Source organism: Procambarus clarkii, chromosome 72 (genome assembly GCF_040958095.1).
Source record: "Procambarus clarkii isolate CNS0578487 chromosome 72, FALCON_Pclarkii_2.0, whole genome shotgun sequence".
NCBI lineage: Eukaryota > Metazoa > Arthropoda > Malacostraca > Decapoda > Cambaridae > Procambarus > Procambarus clarkii.
Window position 1 is genome coordinate 11,996,814 of NC_091221.1, and position 12,580 is coordinate 12,009,393.

At 41.4% G+C, this 12,580-nt stretch overlaps 4 non-coding genes across 4 annotated transcripts; all 4 read right to left on the bottom strand.

The window, feature by feature from the left end:
* Window positions 1-6,138: 6,138 nt before the first annotated feature.
* Window positions 6,139-6,210, bottom strand: TRNAE-CUC (transfer RNA glutamic acid (anticodon CUC)). Its single transcript has one exon. It is a non-coding gene; the product is annotated as a tRNA-Glu (tRNA).
* Window positions 6,211-7,468: 1,258 nt separating this feature from the next.
* Window positions 7,469-7,540, bottom strand: TRNAE-CUC (transfer RNA glutamic acid (anticodon CUC)). Its single transcript has one exon. It is a non-coding gene; the product is annotated as a tRNA-Glu (tRNA).
* A 1,153-nt stretch (window positions 7,541-8,693) lies between these two features.
* Window positions 8,694-8,765, bottom strand: TRNAE-CUC (transfer RNA glutamic acid (anticodon CUC)). The gene has a single exon. It is a non-coding gene; the product is annotated as a tRNA-Glu (tRNA).
* A 2,249-nt stretch (window positions 8,766-11,014) lies between these two features.
* On the bottom strand, window positions 11,015-11,086 carry TRNAE-CUC (transfer RNA glutamic acid (anticodon CUC)). The gene has a single exon. It is a non-coding gene; the product is annotated as a tRNA-Glu (tRNA).
* Between the last annotated feature and the right edge of the window lie 1,494 nt (window positions 11,087-12,580).

The window sequence follows — 12,580 nt, forward strand, 5'->3', positions numbered from 1 at the left end:
CTTGCCTATATACTGGGTTTTTTGGAGCTTACAGTCCCCAAGTGGGCATTTGAAGGCATAGACGACGTTAGTCTCTTTTAAAGCGTTCTGTTTTGTGTCTGGAGAGTTTCTCATGAGTAGGCTGGCCGTTTTTCTGGTTTTATAGTAAATCGTCAGTTGTATCCTCTGATTTTTGTCTGTAGGGATAACGTAGGGATAGATATTGTTAATAGAAACGTTATCCCTACAGACAAAAATCAGAGGATACAACTGACGATTTACTATAAAACCAGAAAAACGGCCAGCCTACTCATGAGAAACTCTCCAGACACAAAACAGAACGCTTTAAAAGAGACTAATGTCGTCTATGCCTTCAAATGCCCACTTGGGGACTGTAAGCTCCAAAAAACCCAGTATATAGGCAAGACAACAACATCTCTTTCTAGGCGTTTAACGATGCATAAGCAATAGGGCTCCATTAAGGAACATATAATCTCTTCCCATAACCAAACCATCGCCAGAGAAATCCTAGTAAACAACACAGAAATCATCGATAGATACAGCGATAGCAGGCGGCTTGACGTTTGCGAGGCACTACACATCAAGAAGTCAACACCAGCAATCAACAGCCAATTATTGCACAACTATATTCTACCCACCTCAAGACTCCGCTCCAATATAGAAGCATCAAGAAATATGGACCAATAGGCTTTCTACAAACACTTCTATTCAATACCCATTGTTTTCTGTTCTGTCTAGTGTTGATACTTTTAATACCCTATTAATATCCCCTCTTGTTCTGTCTTGTGTTAATGCCACATCACCCCTCCCACCTCACTCAAATGTAGATATAAAATCAGAGATACGTAAGTTCTAATCAGTTGTGTATTTGTGAAGTCTTTGAAAATGTAATAAGTTTTACGAAACGCGCCCGTGTCGCGTCAGACTAGAAATAAAAATGAATTTTGGAGAAGTGATTTTTGATTTACCTCCAACAGTGAAGCGTAATGTACGAAAGATTGAGAAAATTCGTGTTAGAATTATTAATCTTACTTTTTCGGTCATATTTAATAATATATGTCTACAGGAAAGACTGCTACCAAAATATACTAATATATATATATATATATATATATATATATATATATATATATATATATATATATATATATATATATATATATATATATATATATATAATATAAATGACAATGTCAGACCACGAAGGAAGTATTATGGAAGTTTCTTAAGTACTTTCGTATTTAATAATACATCCTAAGAAGGATGGATTTACAATTCAGTGGTGTGGATATATTGGCAAGAATGTGTGGTTAGAATGTCTTTATCCACAAACATAAGAGAATAATGAGATAAGAGGATGTTAATAAGGTATTATTGAGGTAAATGTGTATCAGTGATCTTAATTCGTTCGTAAATGTATCTAAATTATACTAATGATTAGTATAATTTGAACCATTACTAATATTCAAATTCCATGATTGTGTAATTGTATTAAAGCAGATTAATGATGTTTCTACTGAAAATGAATTTACATTTCGTTATTGAAGAAGCCCTCTCCCAATCAATTTGGTGAGAATTTGGTGAAAACTTTCAAACTGACGAACAATGCATTAGACAATTGTCCATGTCTTGCAGAATATTAATGTTGCGAAATTCTAAATTTCAAATCTTTGGATGTTTGACCTACATAGAACTTTTTACAGTCTTTAAATTGGGTGCACAATAAACTACCGCTCACAGGATGAATATGGAGTGCACAATAAATTACCGCTCACAGATGAGTATGGGGTGCACAATAAATTACTGCTCACAGGATGAGTATGGAGTGAACAGTAAACTACCACTCACAGGATGCATATGGGATGCACAATAAACTACCGCTCACAGTATGAATATGGAGTGCACAATAAACTACCGCTCACAGGATGAGTATGGAGTGCACAATAAACTACCGCTCACAGGATGAGTATGGAGTGCACAATAAACTACCGCTCACAGGATGAGTATGGAGTGCACAATAAATTACCGCTCACAGGATGAATATGGGGTGCACAGTAAACTACCGCTCACAGGATGAATATGGAGTGAGCAGTAAACTACCGCTCACAGGATGCATATGGGATGCACAGTAAACTACCGCTCACAAGATGAATATGGGGTGCGCAGTAAACTACCGCTCACAGGATGCATATGGGATGCACAATAAACTACCAGCTCACAGGATGAGTATGGGGGTACTACCATAGCAAGCCCATAACATACCAAACTCATGGTACCATCTGCACGTCGAAGTCTTAAATTACACCTTAAGTGGTCTACAATTTCAGATACTGCAAGAAAAATGTCATCAGGAGAAATGCGAGACCTACCTAGAGACACTAACTTCCTGCCCCGTCAAACCAACTGCAGATAGCAACAATCATGCAGATCAGTTAATTATTTCACATCGTTTCGGGCCATTCAGATCGTATCACGAACCTGGTGAAAACGCAAATATAATGTTAAAAAGTAACTAAAATCATAAATTAGTAATTTGTACAAGTATTGCTTACACAAACTGATGTTAGGTAAACAGAGGTATCGGGTGAAAACAATGTGGCCCAACCATTTCGGTTCCCCGATTGTGAGTCGAGAATGAAACCAGCTGTGCTATATGCAGTTTATATTCATTTTAAATCGTTAATCTGTGGAATGTTATTGAGTTATGCTGCCCTTAAGTGCGGCTGATGTAGAACAGTTGACATCATGCAAAATGAAACCACAACAGCATGATGAAATGTATATGGTTTATCTCTCAGAATGTTCGGTAATACGTTTATTGCTTGTGATGCTTATCTATGTATGTATTAACACGATGTACTGAACGTGGTGAGAATAGCTTGTTACATCATCCCATTGTGTGTATTTTACCTCAATAAACTTATTTCAATTTAAATTTCAATTTCGACAGCATGATGTATGATAAAATATTGGGGTCAAACTCGTGTCCCCGGACTCCCCAGCCCCCCAAAAAATGCTAGATGACATTATAATTTATTGCGTTATTTTATGTACGTATTATGTATGCTTGAGCACGGGGGCTCCCATTGTCTGAGAGATGAATTTAAGCGTGTTAGCTAGGCTTCTCGGGAGCCCCGATTCACCTCCACAACCATCATTCAAAAGTATGCAACCCACAATAGTCGACTGACTCCCAGGAATCACTGCAAGGTCAAGGCAGTGTACAGGATGAACCCAGCGGGTTTTCTTCCTATTGGGGAGTGTTGTACATGTTGCTATGGTGGTGTGTTCACTTACAGGATGAGTGGCGCTGCCCAATAAACTCGCCCCTAGGGGCAAAATTTAAATTTAAATTAGGGGGGAGAAGAGATAAGTCTAAAGAACTTTACCAGAATGAATTAACTTATTTATTTATCCATATTAATTATACTGACTGTATTCATGATATCAATATTAATTAATTGTATGTTCTCGACAAAACTGGTTGGTTTGGTGTTGATCTTTAGGCCTATGTCAGCCTCTGGAGGATTATTAAAACCGCCACAACACCTTACTGTGGCCCAGCCGACATTTATTCAAAAGAATGTGTGTGTACAGAGAACATGAGAGTAATGTACAATTATGGGGACTGGAGTTACACATGTTAATGAAACCAGTATTACGCAAAGCGTTTCGGGCAAATCTTCAATTTTACTCAGTATTTTGAAGGTAAACTAAGTTTATATACATCAAGAGTGGTATACTTCTCAGTGACAAAATTATTACAAAATCTAGTGTGAATAAATTAAAATTAAAGTAATATTAAATTTAACGATAATTTTAAGCTATATAGCATTTTATTTATATACTTTTTGATTCTGTTTGTTACACAAAGGTTTTCGGTGGCTCACTGGTCAATTCTCGTCATAAATGTAATGACTTGTTGAATTAAGTATGAATGAAATATACTTTGAATCTGAAATACTGTTGTCACCCCCTTCAAGCACACTGACTTCTGGTTTTCTACTAAAGGTGCTACAGAAAATGTATTAATATTGTGATACGTTTGGGGAGGCTGATGTAATTTTGTATTTCTAGGATTTTCTGTAAAATACGCAGGCCATGCTTATATTTCTGGATGCCGATATGTCTGCATGGTTAAGCTTCAGTTCCTAAGCCCAACTTGTCATTATAAATCTCTGTTAATGTAATGATTTAATTCGTGTGTGTTCGGTCTTGTAGTATGGGAGCGTTTTCGACTCTCAATCAGGGATCCTGGGTTCGATCTCTGGGAGGGACATAAATGGTTGGGCACGTTTCCATTCACCTAATGTCTCTGTTCACCTAGCAGTAAACTGATACCCGGAAGTTAAGACAACTGGTTTGCGGTTGCATCCTGGGTAATTTGCGGTTGCAGTAGAAACCTCCCCCATCACTGGTTACTATAAAACAAAGAAGACCAAGGTCGTCTTATTACGGGCTATTCATGGCCGTGCCACCTCTTGGGTGGCTTAATCTTCATCAATCAGGTCGTCCTGGTAGGTCAGTCCACAGTAAAGTCTATGGGAAAGTTCACAGCAAAGTCCAAAAGAAAGTCATGCCACATACTGCTTCTCAAAGTCAAAAACGCCTTCCTATAGTCATACTTTCTGGTGCAACCGCTACATAGACATCGGGGCTTGGTGCCTTCTTTTGATAATTACTTTCCAATGTTACCTTACTCCCCCACACCCCTACACACACACACACCCACCCCTAACCTACTCCTGCACCCCCACTTCCCAAACCTGCATCCTCCTGCAAGCTCAACAGGGTCGGGATAAAGTTTGAAAGACAACAAGTGCCTTCCAGGAGGCCCAGAACGATCTATTCCTCCTTGTGGTGGTGACAGCAAGTGACTCCACCCGACCCACCCAACTTTCCGCCCCACGGCACCCGTCCGCTCCAGGGCACCCGTCCGCCCCAGCACGCCCGTCCGCCCCAGCACACCCGTCCACCCCCACGACACCCGTCCGCTCCCAAGCGGCATCCAGCTGTACTCACCAAGTACCATCCATCACCATGGATGGACCGGTGACGTACCATCCGTCCGCCGTCCAGCTGTGTTAATCGTAATGTTCATTCATTTGGCTTTTGTGGGCAATTTTGTTCTTCTTAAAAGTTAATTATCTTATTTGACCATTGTTTGGGAATGATGTGGTGATCCTAAGTAATAATCTCCGAGTGATGGAGTAAATAATAAGCCAAGATGTTCATCTATTTCTTATTGTTTAGGAGTTGGCGAATGGTTTTATAAATCACTGGCAAATAAAGTTCCTAAATCAAAAGTTATATCAGTAATAGTACGAGTTACACTAAGAAATCACACTAACATGATATATCAACGAGGAAATCAATTAGGGGAAATGCAGTGACTGTAACCAGCACTGTGGGAACCCCAAGCCGGGCACCTTACTCCCCTGCACCACATGGTGAAGGGGTATACGAACTGGCAGTTCTGGTAATTCTCAAGCGAAAAAGAAATAGGGAAAAAGGAGGAAACCCCACCTCCATTTAAAACTTTGACCCAAATATCACAGTAACAAGGTTATCGCGAATAACCGAACTCAATTACGGGCTCTCCATAGCCCGTGCTACATGGACATTAAGTTCTGAGTAGCTAAATCTAAAACAACAACGAACCGGCGGTTCTGGCAATTCTCGGTGTTATTACGGGCTATTCATAACCCGTGCCACCTTTTGGGTGGCTTAATCTTTATCAGTCTGATTCTCAGACCTAGCCTAAACCCATTCAGCAACGATGGAACTAAAGCCTCTCATCCCGGAACTGATTAATATATCATGGCATTGTGATTCTGATCTGAAGCAGAGGTGTAAGGGGTGTGAATACCATTACCCACTAGCCGTAGTGTAAGCGGGCCTATCGCAAAATCCTGGTTGGGTACCGATTCGAGCCTCTAGAACCTGCTAGTGAATTAAATAACGTTGGTTGCCAGGTTTTTGTCCTAAGGTAGCCGAGTGGATTAATGCAGGTGTCTGGAAGTCGCCAGAACAGGCGGTTCAAGTTGCCCCAGAAGGGTTTTCTCGGTGATATATCATGCAGTGTGATATTGATGAACCCATAAATCACAATCTATGGAGTTATGGGTAAGAAAAGACTTCCCGTGCCGGGAATCGAACCCGGGCCTCACGGGTGAGAGCCGCGTATCCTAGCCACTAGACAACACAGAATGTATTCGGTTAGCTCCAGAGATGTCTCAACCCTCGTAATAAGTCAACCAATTCCTTCGGAGACTTAAGACTGAAAGCACCTGGCGTGTATGGAGTTAGAAGAGACTAGAGTCTCTTAACGGGGAATGTAGGAAGCTTTCACACAGCTGTCTACAATAAGAGACATCAATAGAGAAATGTGCTTTAGTGCTAGAAGTAGACTCTGCCAGAATTCATCAAACATTTACGAAACCTGTACATCTTTTAAGAATTATGGGCTGTTTGTTTACATTAAACGGGTTTCGTACTTCGAGGCTTCACAAACCAAGGTTATTATTGTTGTAAACTACTTTAGACCTCGCAAAGTGTTTAATACATATACACAAATTGGCCATAATTGTGGAAAGATGCATAGGTTTCGTAAGTGATTGCGTAAATGTTTGATGGATACTGCATGGCAGTCTATTTCTAGATACACATTCCTCTGTGTGTTTCCCCTTAGTGAAGACAGCAGTGTAAAAGCACCTTACGTTACCTCTCTGGGCAGCGCCTTCCCTGTCATGCTTCTAAGATATGGAGAGGGCTGGATGGATCTACATCTTGTTCATGTTATTCCACCGTGTTTTGTTGTTTAAGATTAATGCTGGACGTGGGCGACACGGTCTTCCTCCCACTCGCTATTCCTTGACTGCTTCACCACATTTAGCTCCCGCGGCTCCTCGTCATTGCCTAGTGCCCATTAGCAATGTGCTTGAAGCAGTGAGGGAATGTTTAAGTTGTATAAGGTTGACAGGTAATTCCCTTTGTGAGGGACGGAATGCCTGTACTTAGGGTAATTGAGGTTCCCTCGCCTACCAACTACTGACCTTCCCCCAAGATGCAACCCACGGTAATTGCTCAACTCTCGTCTTCCTATCACTGTTGAGACTTCCTCATTGCCCCTTTTCTCCGTTTTTTCTGTGCTCTGGTTAACACTTCCTGTAACTCTGTTGCCCACCCCTTGACTTGCTGTTTTCCGAGTCCGCGTCCATTTCAAAATTTTGGTGCCCGATCTACCACGGCGTTTTGTGTCACCTCCCAGCGTGGTGGAAGGAGCGTAGTATATGTATTAGTATATTAATATATTAGTAGTATATTAGTATATGGTAGATATTAATCAGTACCCTTGTGTGTAGTCTGAACTAAGTACCGAAACAAACTCCCACGCCTCCCTAGGGGTGGGAGTATATGTATTAGTTATATGCATACAGATCCTTATCTTTTTTAATTTAGAAAAGACTTCCCGTGCCGGGAATCGAACCCGGGCCTCGCGGGTGAGAGCCGCGTATCCTAGCCACTAGACAACACGGGATGTAAGCGTTTGACGCAATAGATTTAACTGTTGTGTTCAGCAACGTCTACTTTATTATATGTGCACCGTAGTGTATTCAAATGAGTGTAATGTGTGTGTTTATTTTTTTTATAAAGGTTAGGCCCGTACCCTTACCAACCCTGGGTAGTACTCACAACATGGCGCCACCCACGACGCGTGCCCCTGGGGATCGTGCCCTAGCCTGGTATATCCCAACAGCACGGCCCTCCTGGTGCCCCCTTTGCTACAGGGTATACGTCTTGGCGGCCCCCTTCTTCCGAGGGGGGCGGCGCTCCATTCTTCTGGGGGATGGGAGAGAGTTTGGATGGGACCCTATATATCCTATTCACGTGATTCCACCTGGCTATTTTACATTTTAAGGGTTATTATTTAAGGCTAGGTTTCTCGGTGTCCGACACGGCCTTCCTCCCCCCTCGCTATCACATAATTGCTCACCGCAGTTCTCTCCCGCGTCTCCTCATTGCCTTGTGCTCATAAGTCAATGTGCTTGAAGCAGCGAGGTAATGTTTTAAGTTGTGCAAAGTTGATAGGTAATTCCCTTTGTCAGGGACTGGATATATATATGCCTCTTCCTGGTTTAGCCCTTACTTTTAAAAAGATAGATACTTGTATTTTGTAAAATACTGTAAAAAGATACTCGTATTTTGTAAAATACTGTAAAAAGATACTCGTATTTTGTAAAATGCTGTGAAAAGATACTCGTATTTTGTCAAAAGTACCAATGTGTAGTGATGGACCACCAGAAAGTTGACGTTTTGTACTACTGACCTTGGCCAAATAGAAGTTTTTTAACCGCAGAGTAAATAAAGAACTCACCCTAACCTAACATTTATGAATTTTAGGCCTAATACAGTAAATTTGTAATATAAAATAAAAAATCCTAATATAAAAATATAAATGTTTGTGCTATAATAGGCCTAGGAATATTTCAGCTTGGCTTTAGATTAATTTTTTTCGGACTGAAATTATAAGTACAAAAAAATAACTTTTTGGTGGTCAGTCACTACATAAACTTTCGACCAAGATACTATAAGTTCTTTTTAATAATGATGAGTTGCCTGTAATTTATACATGTTGACTTTTTTTTTGTACTTTCGGAGGTACTCTTACTCTTCCTTAATTACGAAAAGACTTCCCGTGCCGGGAATCGAACCTGGGCCTCGCGGGTGAGAGCCGCGTATCCTAGCCACTAGACAACACGGGATGTAATATCTGGCGCAATAGATTTGACTGTTGTGGTCAGCAGCGGCTACTTTATTATTTCTGCACCTCAGTGTACTCGCCTAGTTGTGATTGTGGGGGTTGAGCTTTAGCTCTTTGGTCTTGCCTCTCAACTGTCAATCAACTGATGTGCAGATTCTTGAGCCTACTGGGCTCTATCATATCAACATTTGAAACTGTGTATGGAGTCAGCCTCCACCACATCACTGCCTAATGCATTCCACCTGTTAACCACTCTGACACTGGACAAATTATTTATAATGTCTCTGTGGTTCATTTGGGTACTCAAGTTTCCACCTGTGTCCCCTTGTTCGTATTCAACCCGTGTTAAATAGTTTGTCATTGTCCACCCTGTTAATTCATGTGAGAATTTTGTAGGTGGTGATTATGTCTCCCCTTACTCTTTTGTCTTCCAGAGACGTGAGGTTTAGCTCCCGTAGTTTTTCCTCGTCAGCCATTCCTATCAGTTCTGGGACTAATCTGGTGAGATACCACTGGATCTTCTCTATCAAACGTTTTGTCTTGAGTTTGAAGTTTAACTAGGTATGGACTCCATGCTAGAGCTGCATACTGCAGGATTGGTCCGACATAAGTGGTATACAAGGTTCTGAATGATTCCTTACACAAGTTTCTAAAGGCAGTTCTTATGTTGGCCAATCTAGCATATGCCGCTGATGATATCATATTGATGTGGGCCTCTGGGGACAGGTTCGGTGTGACATCAACCCCTTCCCCCCGATCTTTCTATTTGACGCTTGCAGGATTTCACCTCCCAGATGGTACCTTGTGTTCAGCCTCCTGCTCCCTCCACGAAATTTCATTACCTTGCACCTTTATGTATACTCTGCTCATAAGTCCTATGGAGGGATGTTGTTGTTGTTATAGATTCAGCTACTCGGAACAAGTTAACCAAGTAGCACGGGCTATGGTGAGCCCGTGGTGAACTTACCTGGCACAGGAGCGGTGCTGTGTGCCGGTGGAGGGAGATGGACCCCATATGTATACTCTGCTCATAAGGAGGGAAGCCACCTGCCCACGTACACTCACCCGGAGGGCGGAGGAGGAGAGTTTAGTCATTCGTAAATGACAAGACAAAACTTCATTGGAAAATTCAGATGGAAAAAATCCTGGAGAACAATTGTTGTGAGGGGGGGGAGGGAAAGGAATCTTTTTGACAAGTCACCAACTTCCTGTCCCCTGTCGAGGCCACCAAATTATTCCCCTCGGGGACATAATGAGTTCAGGAAGTGCAGGCATGTTGGGGAATTTGGGAACTCGTATACTTCTTAAAATAAAACATTCTTGTGTAAACAATTGTCTATCGAAGTTGGAAAGATATTCCTGATGTCGCATTAATAAACACGTGAACGTCTGTAAATTGCTTTCTGGTGTCTTCAAGACCTTAACCCTTATCGCACCCGGTCATTAAGACTGTCTTATGACCTCCCTTATGTCCCCTTACGACCTTATTTAATCAAGACTTTAGTTGGCGTAACCCACTTCGGATTAGCAACATTCTCTTCTCGCGAACTTCACTATTTCCTGAAAACTTATCGGTGTCTTCGAGAATTAGTTTCCTCGAGAACTTGCTCAGTCTCAAAAATCATCCCATGACTATAGGAGCTCCCGTGTCTTGCACTCCAGGACATTCGTCACAATGTTTCAGAAACTCGTAATATTTGTGATTCAGACGCTCGTACTATGTTTCAGACGCTCGTAGAATCTATTTCAGACGCTCGTAGTATGTTTCAGACACTCGTAGAATCTATTTCAGACGCTCGTAGTATGTTTCAGACGGTCGTAGTATGTTTGAATCGGTCGTAATCTCTGTGTTTCAGACGTCACCAACATCGTAACACCCCCTCCTCCCTTAAAAAAAACATAAATCCCAATCCCAAGCTCTGTAATCCCAGCTCATTGAGACTCCTTCTACCACCTCTCATCCACCCCATTTATCCCAAGCTCTTTATCCCAAAATAAATACCTCCTTCCACTGCCTCTTCCACAATACCTTTCATCCACAAGCACAATCCTCCTGACTGTTGACTTGAGCCAGTACAAACGTCACTACATGTGTTGCCGGTGTGAGTGAACGACCAGGTACTGTGAGGTGCCTGAAGGTGTGAGTGGAGTTCCTCACGACGGAGGTACTAAGTAATGTACTTAGTAATGTACTGCTGTAAGTAATGTACAAAGCTACTTCATCATCATGGTATTGGTTATTTAAAAATCTTCCCGTGCCGGGAATCGAACCCGGGCCTCGCGGGTGAGAGCCGCGTATCCTAACCACTAGACAACACGGGATATGAGAGTACATCTTCAGAACTTTTCTAACTCAAGACAGTTGTTTCGCTGTCTAAACTTGCCATGTTAACCTGAGGGTCACTGACAGATGTGTTTCAAGTATATGAGTGTAGAACCACAAGATTTCCTGCTGTCTTTAATTAAACCCTAATCAAAGATATGATAGACTACAATTGCTATGGAGAGGAGGTCCTCATGGTCACCCATCCACTACTGGGCAGACGCATCAGTGCTTAACCAACCGGTTGGCCCACAAGCTCATCATATACTGCACCAAGTCATTGGAAAGTTCTAATGATATGTATATTTTTTTTTTTTTTTTTTTTTTTTTTTTTTTTTTTGAGATATATACAAGAGTTGTTACATTCTTGTACAGCCACTAGTACGCGTAGCGTTTCGGGCAAGTCCTTAATCCTATGGTCCCTGGAATACGATCCCCTGCCGCGAAGAATCGTTTTTTCATCCAAGTACACATTTTACTGTTGCGTTAAACAGAGGCTACAGTTAAGGAATTGCGCCCAGTAAATCCTCCCCGGCCAGGATACGAACCCATGACATAGCGCTCGCGGAACGCCAGGCGAGTGTCTTACCACTACACCACGGAGACTGCTAATTTAACTTTGTGTATGTAATCACCTAGTTGTGCTTGCGGGGGTTGGGCTTCGGCTCTTTGGTCCCGCCTCTCAACCGTCAATCAACCGGTGTACAGTCTTTGCTTAGTCACCTCGTTCATCATTGGGAACTGTCTTAATATATAGATTTAAAAAAAAAATTATTTAAAAAATATTTACGTATCAATACATAGGTTGATAGTGAGGTCTACCCCTTTATCCCTCGCCTAGTAGCCTTGTTGTACCTATCGTCTTATAAGTGAACTAATCTGGTCTTAAAGTTATGGATGGAGGTGGCTTCCTCAACTTCTTCTTTCAGTAAATTCCACTTGTTGGCCACCAGTACAAGGAATGAGTATTTCCTTACATTTCTTCAGGAGCTAGATGGTATGGTGAAGAATGTATTGTGCCTTATATATATGTATATATATAAGTATATATATATAAGTATATGTATATATATATATATATATAATATTTAACAGTCTCCGTGGTGTAGTGGTAAGACACTCGCCTGGCGTTCCGCGAGCGCTATGTCATGGGTTCGTATCCTGGCCGGGGAGGATTTACTGGGCGCAATTCCTTAACTGTAGCCTCTGTTTAACGCAACAGTAAAATGTGTACTTGGATGAAAAAACGATTCTTCGCGGCAGGGGATCGTATTCCAGGGACCATAGGATTAAGGACTTGCCTGAAACGCTACGCGTACTAGTGGCTGTACAAGAATGTAACAACTCTTGTATATATCTAAAAAAAAAAAAAAAAAAAAAAAAAAAAAAAAAAAAAAAAATAATCACAGGAAATTAGATCACACAGGATCAGTTAAATAAATCAAAACCAGTTAAATAAAGACTGGTGGTCAAATCGTTTGACCCAGTTATAA